The sequence below is a fragment of the Platichthys flesus genome, chromosome 18, assembly GCF_949316205.1.
Source record: "Platichthys flesus chromosome 18, fPlaFle2.1, whole genome shotgun sequence".
Taxonomy (NCBI): Eukaryota; Metazoa; Chordata; class Actinopteri; order Pleuronectiformes; family Pleuronectidae; genus Platichthys; species Platichthys flesus.
In genome coordinates, this window is record NC_084962.1 from 2,360,997 (window position 1) to 2,368,496 (window position 7,500).

The 7,500-nt window shown below is 42.1% G+C and overlaps 15 non-coding genes across 15 annotated transcripts; all 15 read left to right on the plus strand.

Moving 5' to 3' along the window:
- Positions 1-106: 106 nt before the first annotated feature.
- On the plus strand, positions 107-188 carry trnas-aga (transfer RNA serine (anticodon AGA)). Its single transcript has one exon. It is a non-coding gene; the product is annotated as a tRNA-Ser (tRNA).
- A 527-nt stretch (positions 189-715) lies between these two features.
- Positions 716-797, plus strand: trnas-uga (transfer RNA serine (anticodon UGA)). The gene has a single exon. It is a non-coding gene; the product is annotated as a tRNA-Ser (tRNA).
- Positions 798-1,057: 260 nt separating this feature from the next.
- Positions 1,058-1,139, plus strand: trnas-aga (transfer RNA serine (anticodon AGA)). Its single transcript has one exon. It is a non-coding gene; the product is annotated as a tRNA-Ser (tRNA).
- A 99-nt stretch (positions 1,140-1,238) lies between these two features.
- On the plus strand, positions 1,239-1,310 carry trnag-ucc (transfer RNA glycine (anticodon UCC)). Its single transcript has one exon. It is a non-coding gene; the product is annotated as a tRNA-Gly (tRNA).
- Positions 1,311-1,674: 364 nt separating this feature from the next.
- On the plus strand, positions 1,675-1,756 carry trnas-aga (transfer RNA serine (anticodon AGA)). The gene has a single exon. It is a non-coding gene; the product is annotated as a tRNA-Ser (tRNA).
- Positions 1,757-2,283: 527 nt separating this feature from the next.
- Positions 2,284-2,365, plus strand: trnas-uga (transfer RNA serine (anticodon UGA)). Its single transcript has one exon. It is a non-coding gene; the product is annotated as a tRNA-Ser (tRNA).
- A 260-nt stretch (positions 2,366-2,625) lies between these two features.
- On the plus strand, positions 2,626-2,707 carry trnas-aga (transfer RNA serine (anticodon AGA)). The gene has a single exon. It is a non-coding gene; the product is annotated as a tRNA-Ser (tRNA).
- Positions 2,708-2,806: 99 nt separating this feature from the next.
- On the plus strand, positions 2,807-2,878 carry trnag-ucc (transfer RNA glycine (anticodon UCC)). The gene has a single exon. It is a non-coding gene; the product is annotated as a tRNA-Gly (tRNA).
- Positions 2,879-3,226: 348 nt separating this feature from the next.
- On the plus strand, positions 3,227-3,298 carry trnag-ucc (transfer RNA glycine (anticodon UCC)). The gene has a single exon. It is a non-coding gene; the product is annotated as a tRNA-Gly (tRNA).
- Positions 3,299-3,465: 167 nt separating this feature from the next.
- On the plus strand, positions 3,466-3,547 carry trnas-uga (transfer RNA serine (anticodon UGA)). Its single transcript has one exon. It is a non-coding gene; the product is annotated as a tRNA-Ser (tRNA).
- Positions 3,548-4,146: 599 nt separating this feature from the next.
- On the plus strand, positions 4,147-4,228 carry trnas-aga (transfer RNA serine (anticodon AGA)). The gene has a single exon. It is a non-coding gene; the product is annotated as a tRNA-Ser (tRNA).
- Positions 4,229-5,109: 881 nt separating this feature from the next.
- trnas-uga (transfer RNA serine (anticodon UGA)) lies at positions 5,110-5,192 on the plus strand. Its single transcript has one exon. It is a non-coding gene; the product is annotated as a tRNA-Ser (tRNA).
- Positions 5,193-5,875: 683 nt separating this feature from the next.
- trnas-aga (transfer RNA serine (anticodon AGA)) lies at positions 5,876-5,954 on the plus strand. The gene has a single exon. It is a non-coding gene; the product is annotated as a tRNA-Ser (tRNA).
- Positions 5,955-6,594: 640 nt separating this feature from the next.
- On the plus strand, positions 6,595-6,677 carry trnas-aga (transfer RNA serine (anticodon AGA)). The gene has a single exon. It is a non-coding gene; the product is annotated as a tRNA-Ser (tRNA).
- A 529-nt stretch (positions 6,678-7,206) lies between these two features.
- trnas-aga (transfer RNA serine (anticodon AGA)) lies at positions 7,207-7,289 on the plus strand. Its single transcript has one exon. It is a non-coding gene; the product is annotated as a tRNA-Ser (tRNA).
- The last annotated feature ends 211 nt before the right edge of the window (positions 7,290-7,500 follow it).

A 7,500-nucleotide genomic window follows, 5' to 3' on the forward strand; every position in this document is an offset into this window, starting at 1 on the left:
GATTCCCAGCCATCGCAGTTATATTAAGCCCAACACTTTCATTTACAATCTCAATCTCTGGTGGCTACATTATCTTGAAAGTTATTGAAACAACAATATTTATCAGGTTGTTGTGGCTGAGTGGTTAAGGCGATGGACTAGAAATCCATTGGGGTTTCCCCGCGCAGATTCAAATCCTGCCAGCAACGAAAAACTGCTTTTCATGTCCATGGAACTATCACTGTTCAGCAGCATACCGATGCAACAGCTTAGCCGATACGAATCGTAAGGTGAAATGTCTGTTTCAAAGATTCAGTCAATTGCGCAAGTTTGACATGCTTGTACTCAGTGTTAATGTAGATATGTAGAAAGCTTCAAGTATGTGTTACATTACTTTTGGTAAACCGTCTATTCTTTTCTTCCCCTCTTTTCATTCTGTTGAACTTCGGCACTCTACTAAGTATTCCACATTTGTCGCATTTTTGCAGCCACATTTCACTGGTTTTGGGGCGATGGTGGCATAGCTGCCTTCCAAGCAGTTGACCTGGGTTCGATTCCCAGCCATCGCAGTTATATTAAGCCCAGCACTTTAATTTACATAGCTGCCTTCCAAGCAGTTGGCCTGGGTTCGATTCCCAGCCATCGCAGTTATATTAAGCCCAACACTTTCATTTACAATGTCAAACTCTGGTTGCTACATTATCTTGAAAGTTATTGAAATAACAATATTTGTCAGGTTGTTGTGGCAGAGTGGTTAAGGTGATGGACTTGAAATCCATTGGGGTTACCCCACGCAGGTTCAAACCCTGCCAATAACGGTTGACTCTCATTGTTTAGCAACCAAGACAAAACAGCTGGAAATATTGTTATTTCACAAATTTATCGTGTTGTGGCTGCCAAATAACAATGACTTTATGGCGATGGTGGTATAGTGGTGAGCATAGCTGCCTTCCAAGCAGTTGACCTGGGTTTGATTCCCAGCCATCGCAGTTATATTAAGCCCAACACTTTCATTTACAATTTCAAACTCTGGTTGCTACATTATCTTGAAAGTTATTGAAATAACAATAGTCGTCAGGTTGTTGTGGCCGAGTGGTTAAGGCGATGGACTAGAAATCCATTGGGGTTTCCCCTCGCAGGTTCAAACCCTGCCAACAACGGTAGACTCTCATTGTTTAGCAACCAAGACAAAAATGCTGGAAATATTGTTATCTCACAAATTTATCGTGTTGTGGCTGCCAAATAACAAAGACTTTCTGGCGATGGTGGTATAGTGGTGAGCATAGCTGCCTTCCAAGCAGTTGACCTGGGTTCGATTCCCAGCCATCGCAGTTATATTAAGCCCAACACTTTCATTTACAATCTCAAACTCTGGTTGCTACATTACCTTGAAAGTTATTGAAATAACAATATTTGGCAGGTTGTTGTGGCCGAGTGGTTAAGGCGATGGACTTGAAATCCATTGGGGTTTCCCCGCGCCTGTTCAAACTTTGCCAAAAACTGTAGATTCTCATTGTTTAGCAACCAAGACAAATCAGCTGGAAATATTGTTATTTCACAAACTTATCGTGTTGTGGCTGCCAAATAACAATGTCTTTCTGGCGATGGTGGTATAGTGGTGAGCATAGCTGCCTTCCAAGCAGTTGACCTGGGTTCGATTCCCAACAAATTTATTGAAACAACAATATTTATCAGGTTGTTGTGACCGAGTGGTTAAGGCGATGGACTAGAAATCCATTGGGGTTTCCCCGCGCAGATTCAAATCCTGCCAGCAACGAAAAACTGCTTTTCATGTCCATGGAACTATCACTGTTCAGCAGCATACCGATGCAACAGCTTAGCCGATACGAATCGTAAGGTGAAATGTCTGTTTCAAAGATTCAGTCAATTGCGCAAGTTTGACATGCTTGTACTCAGTGTTAATGTAGATATGTAGAAAGCTTCAAGTATGTGTTACATTACTTTTGGTAAACCGTCTATTCTTTTCTTCCCCTCTTTTCATTCTGTTGAACTTCGGCACTCTACTAAGTATTCCACATTTGTCGCATTTTTGCAGCCACATTTCACTGGTTTTGGGGCGATGGTGGCATAGCTGCCTTCCAAGCAGTTGACCTGGGTTCGATTCCCAGCCATCGCAGTTATATTAAGCCCAGCACTTTAATTTACATAGCTGCCTTCCAAGCAGTTGGCCTGGGTTCGATTCCCAGCCATCGCAGTTATATTAAGCCCAACACTTTCATTTACAATGTCAAACTCTGGTTGCTACATTATCTTGAAAGTTATTGAAATAACAATATTTGTCAGGTTGTTGTGGCAGAGTGGTTAAGGTGATGGACTTGAAATCCATTGGGGTTACCCCACGCAGGTTCAAACCCTGCCAATAACGGTTGACTCTCATTGTTTAGCAACCAAGACAAAACAGCTGGAAATATTGTTATTTCACAAATTTATCGTGTTGTGGCTGCCAAATAACAATGACTTTATGGCGATGGTGGTATAGTGGTGAGCATAGCTGCCTTCCAAGCAGTTGACCTGGGTTTGATTCCCAGCCATCGCAGTTATATTAAGCCCAACACTTTCATTTACAATTTCAAACTCTGGTTGCTACATTATCTTGAAAGTTATTGAAATAACAATAGTCGTCAGGTTGTTGTGGCCGAGTGGTTAAGGCGATGGACTAGAAATCCATTGGGGTTTCCCCTCGCAGGTTCAAACCCTGCCAACAACGGTAGACTCTCATTGTTTAGCAACCAAGACAAAAATGCTGGAAATATTGTTATCTCACAAATTTATCGTGTTGTGGCTGCCAAATAACAAAGACTTTCTGGCGATGGTGGTATAGTGGTGAGCATAGCTGCCTTCCAAGCAGTTGACCTGGGTTCGATTCCCAGCCATCGCAGTTATATTAAGCCCAACACTTTCATTTACATAGCTGCCTTCCAAGCAGTTGACCTGGGTTCGATTCCCAGCCATCGCAGTTATATTAAGCCCAACACTTTCATTTACAATCTCAAACTCTGGTTGCTACATTACCTTGAAAGTTATTGAAATAACAATATTTGGCAGGTTGTTGTGGCCGAGTGGTTAAGGCGATGGACTAGAAATCCATTGGGGTTTCCCCGCGCCTGTTCAAACTTTGCCAAAAACTGTAGATTCTCATTGTTTAGCAACCAAGACAAAACAGCTGGAAATATTGTTATTTCACAAATTTATCGTGTTGTGGCTGTCAAATAACAATGTCTTTCTGGCGATGGTGGTATAGTGGTGAGCATAGCTGCCTTCCAAGCAGTTGACCTGGGTTCGATTCCCAGCCATCGCAGTTATATTAAGCCCAACACTTTCATTTACATAGCTGCCTTCCAAGCAGTTGACCTGGGTTCGATTCCCAGCCATCGCACTTATATTAAGCCCAACACTTTCATTTAAATTCTCAAACTCTGGTTGCTACATTATCTTGAAAGTTATTGAAATAACAATCTTTGTCAGGTTGTTGTGGCCGAGTGGTTAAGGCGATGGACTTGAAATCCATTGGGGTTTCCCCGCGCAGGTTCAAACCCTGCCAACAACGGTAGACTCTCATTGTTTAGCAACCAAGAGAAAACAGCTGTAAATAAATTTCACAAATTTATCGTGTTGTGGCTGCCAAATAACAATGACTTTCTGGCGATGGTGGTGTAGTGGTGAGCATAGCTGCCCTCCAAGCAGTTGACCTGGGTTTGATTCCCAGCCATCGCATTTATATTAAGACCAACACTTTCATTTACAATCTCAAACTCTGGTTGCTACATTATCTTGAAAGTTATTGAAATAACAGTATTTGTCAGGTTATTGTGGCAGAGTGGTTAAGGTAATGGACTTGAAATCCTTTGGGGTTTCCCTGCGCAGGTTCAAACCCTGCCAACAACGGTAGACTCTCATTGTTTAGCAACCAAGACAAAACAGCTGGAAATATTGTTATCTCACAAATATATCGTGTTGTGGCTGCCAAATAACAATGACTTTCTGGCGATGGTTGTATAGTGGTGAGCATAGCTGCCTTCCAAGCAGTTGACATGGGTTTCGATTCCCAGCCATCGCAGTTATATTAAGCCCAACACTTTCATTTACAATCTCAATCTCTGGTTGCCACATTATCTTGAAAGTTATTGAAACAACAATATTTATCAGGTTGTTGTGGCCGAGTGGTTAAGGCGATGGACTAGAAATCCATTGGGGTTTCCCCGCGCAGGTTCAATTCCTGCCAGCAATGAAAAACTGCTTTTCATGTCCATGGAGCTATCACTGTTCAGCAGCATACCGATGCAACAGCTTAGCCGATACGAATCGTAAGGTGAAATGTCTGTTGTTTCAAAGACTCAGTCAATTGCGCAAGTTTGACATGCTTGTACTCAGTGTTAATGTAGATATGAAGACAGCTTCAAGTATGTGTTACATTACTTTTGGTAAACCGTCTATTCTTTTCTTCCCCTCTTTTCAATGTGTTCAACTTGGGCACTCGACAAAGTATTCCACATTTGTCGCATTTTTGCAGCCACATTTCACTTTTTGGGGCGATGGTGGTATAGTGGTGAGCATAGCTGCCTTCCAAGCAGTTGACCTGGGTTCGATTACCAGCCATCGCAGTTATATTAAGCCCAACACTTTCATTTACAATCTCAAACTCTGGTTGCTACATTACCTTGAAAGTTATTGAAATAACAATATTTGGCAGGTTGTTGTGGCCGACTGGTTAAGGCGATGGACTAGAAATCCATTGGGGTTTCCCCGAGCCTGTTCAAACTTTGCCAAAAACTGTAGATTCTCATTGTTTAGCAACCAAGACAAAACAGCTGGAAATATTGTTATTTCACAAATTTATCGTGTTGCGGCTGCCAAATAACAATGTCTTTCTGGCGATGGTGGTATAGGGGTGAGCATAGCTGCCTTCCAAGCAGTTGACCTGGGTTCGATTCCCAGCCATCGCAGTTATATTAAGCCCAACACTTTCATTTACATAGCTGCCTTCCAAGCAGTTGACCTGGGTTCGATTCCCAGCCATCGCACTTATATTAAGCCCAACACTTTCATTTAAATTCTCAAACTGTGGTTGCTACATTATCTTGAAAATTATTGAAATAACAATTTTTGTCAGTTTGTTGTGGCCGAGTGGTTAAGGCGATGGACTTGAAATCCAGTGGGGTTTCCCCGCGCAGGTTCAAACCCTGCCAACAACGGTAGACTCTCATTGTTTAGCAACCAAGACAAAACAGCTGGAAATATTGTTATCTCACAAATTTATCGTGTTGTGGCTGCCAAATAACAATGACTTTCTGGCGATGGTGGTATAGTGGTGAGCATAGCTGCCTTCCAAGCAGTTGACCTGGGTTAGATTCCCAGCCATCGCAGTTATATTAAGCCCAACACTTTCATTTACCATCTCAAACTCTGGTTGCTACATTACCTTGAAAGTTATTGAAATAACAATATTTGGCAGGTTGTTGTGGCCGAGTGGTTAAGGCGATGGACTAGAAATCCATTGGGCTTTCCCCGCGCCTGTTCAAACTTTGCCAAAAACTGTAGATTCTCATTGTTTAGCAACCAAGACAAAAATGCTGGAAATATTGTTATCTCACAAATTGATCGTGTTTTGGCTACCAAATAACCATGACTTTCTGGCGATGGTGGTATAGTGGTGAGCATAGCTGCCTTCCAAGCAGTTGACCTGGGTTAGATTCCCAGCCATCGCAGTTATATTAAGCCCAACACTTTAATTTACATAGCTGCCTTCCAAGCAGTTGACCTGGATTAGATTCCCAGCCATCGCAGTTATATTAAGCCCAACACTTTCATTTACAATCTCAATATCTGGTTGCTACATTATGTTGAAACTTATTGAAAAATCAATATTTATCAGGATGTTGTGGCCGAGTGGTTAAGGCGATGGACTAGAAATCCATTGGGGTTTCCCCCCGCAGGTTCAAATCCTGCCAGCAACGAAAAACTGCTTTTCATGTCCATGGAGCTATCACTGTTCGGCAGCATACCGATGCAACAGCTTAGCCGATACGAATCAAAAGGTGAAATGTCTGTTTCAAAGATTCATTCAATTGCGCAAGTTTGACATGCTTGTACTCAGTGTTAATGTAGATATGTAGAAAGCTTCAAGTATGTGTTACATTACTTTTGGTAAACCGTCTATTCTTTTCTTCCCCTCTTTTCATTCTGTTCAACTTCGGCACTCTACTTAGTATTCCACATTTGTCGCATTTTTGCAGCCACATTTCACTGGTTTTGGGGCGATGGTGGCATAGCTGCCTTCCAAGCAGTTGACCTGGGTTTGATTCCCAGCTATCGCAGTTATATTAAGCCCAAAACTTTAATTTACATAGCTGCCTTCCAAGCAGTTGACCTGGGTTTGATTCCCAGCCATCGCAGTTTTATTAAGCCCAACGCTGCCAAATAACAATGACTTTCTGGCGATGGTGGTATAGTGGTGAGCATAGCTGCCTTCCAAGCAGTTGACCTGGGTTCGATTCTCAGCCATTGCAGTTATATTAAGCCCAACACTTTCATTTACAATCTCAAACTCTGTTTGCTACATTATCTTGAAAGTTATTGAAATAACAATATTCGCCAGGTTGTTGTGGTCGAGTGGTTAAGGTGATGGACTAGAAATCCATTGGGGTTTCCCCGCGCAGGTTCAAACCCTGTCAACATCCTTAGACTCTCATTGTTTAGCAACCAAGAGAAAACAGCTGTAAATATTGTTATTTCACAAATTTATCGTGTTGTGGCTGCCAAATAATAATGACTTTCTGGCGATGGTGGTATAGTGGTGAGCATAGCTGCCTTCAAAGCAGTTGACCTGGGTTTGATTCCCAGACATCGCAGTTATATTAAGCCCAACACTTTAATTTACATAGCTGCCTTCCAAGAAGTTGACCTGGATTCGATTCCCAGCCATCGCAGTTATATTAAGCCCAAAACTTTAATTTACATAGCTGCCTTCCAAGCAGTTGACCTGGGTTTGATTCCCAGCCATCGCAGTTTTATTAAGCCCAACGCTGCCAAATAACAATGACTTTCTGGCGATGGTGGTATAGTGGTGAGCATAGCTGCCTTCCAAGCAGTTGACCTGGGTTCGATTCTCAGCCATTGCAGTTATATTAAGCCCAACACTTTCATTTACAATCTCAAACTCTGTTTGCTACATTATCTTGAAAGTTATTGAAATAACAATATTCGACAGGTTGTTGTGGTCGAGTGGTTAAGGTGATGGACTAGAAATCCATTGGGGTTTCCCCGCGCAGGTTCAAACCCTGTCAACATCCTTAGACTCTCATTGTTTAGCAACCAAGAGAAAACAGCTGTAAATATTGTTATTTCACAAATTTATCGTGTTGTGGCTGCCAAATAATAATGACTTTCTGGCGATGGTGGTATAGTGGTGAGCATAGCTGCCTTCCAAGCAGTTGACCTGGGTTCGATTCCCAGACATCGCAGTTATATTAAGCCCAACACTTTAATTTACATAGCTGCCTT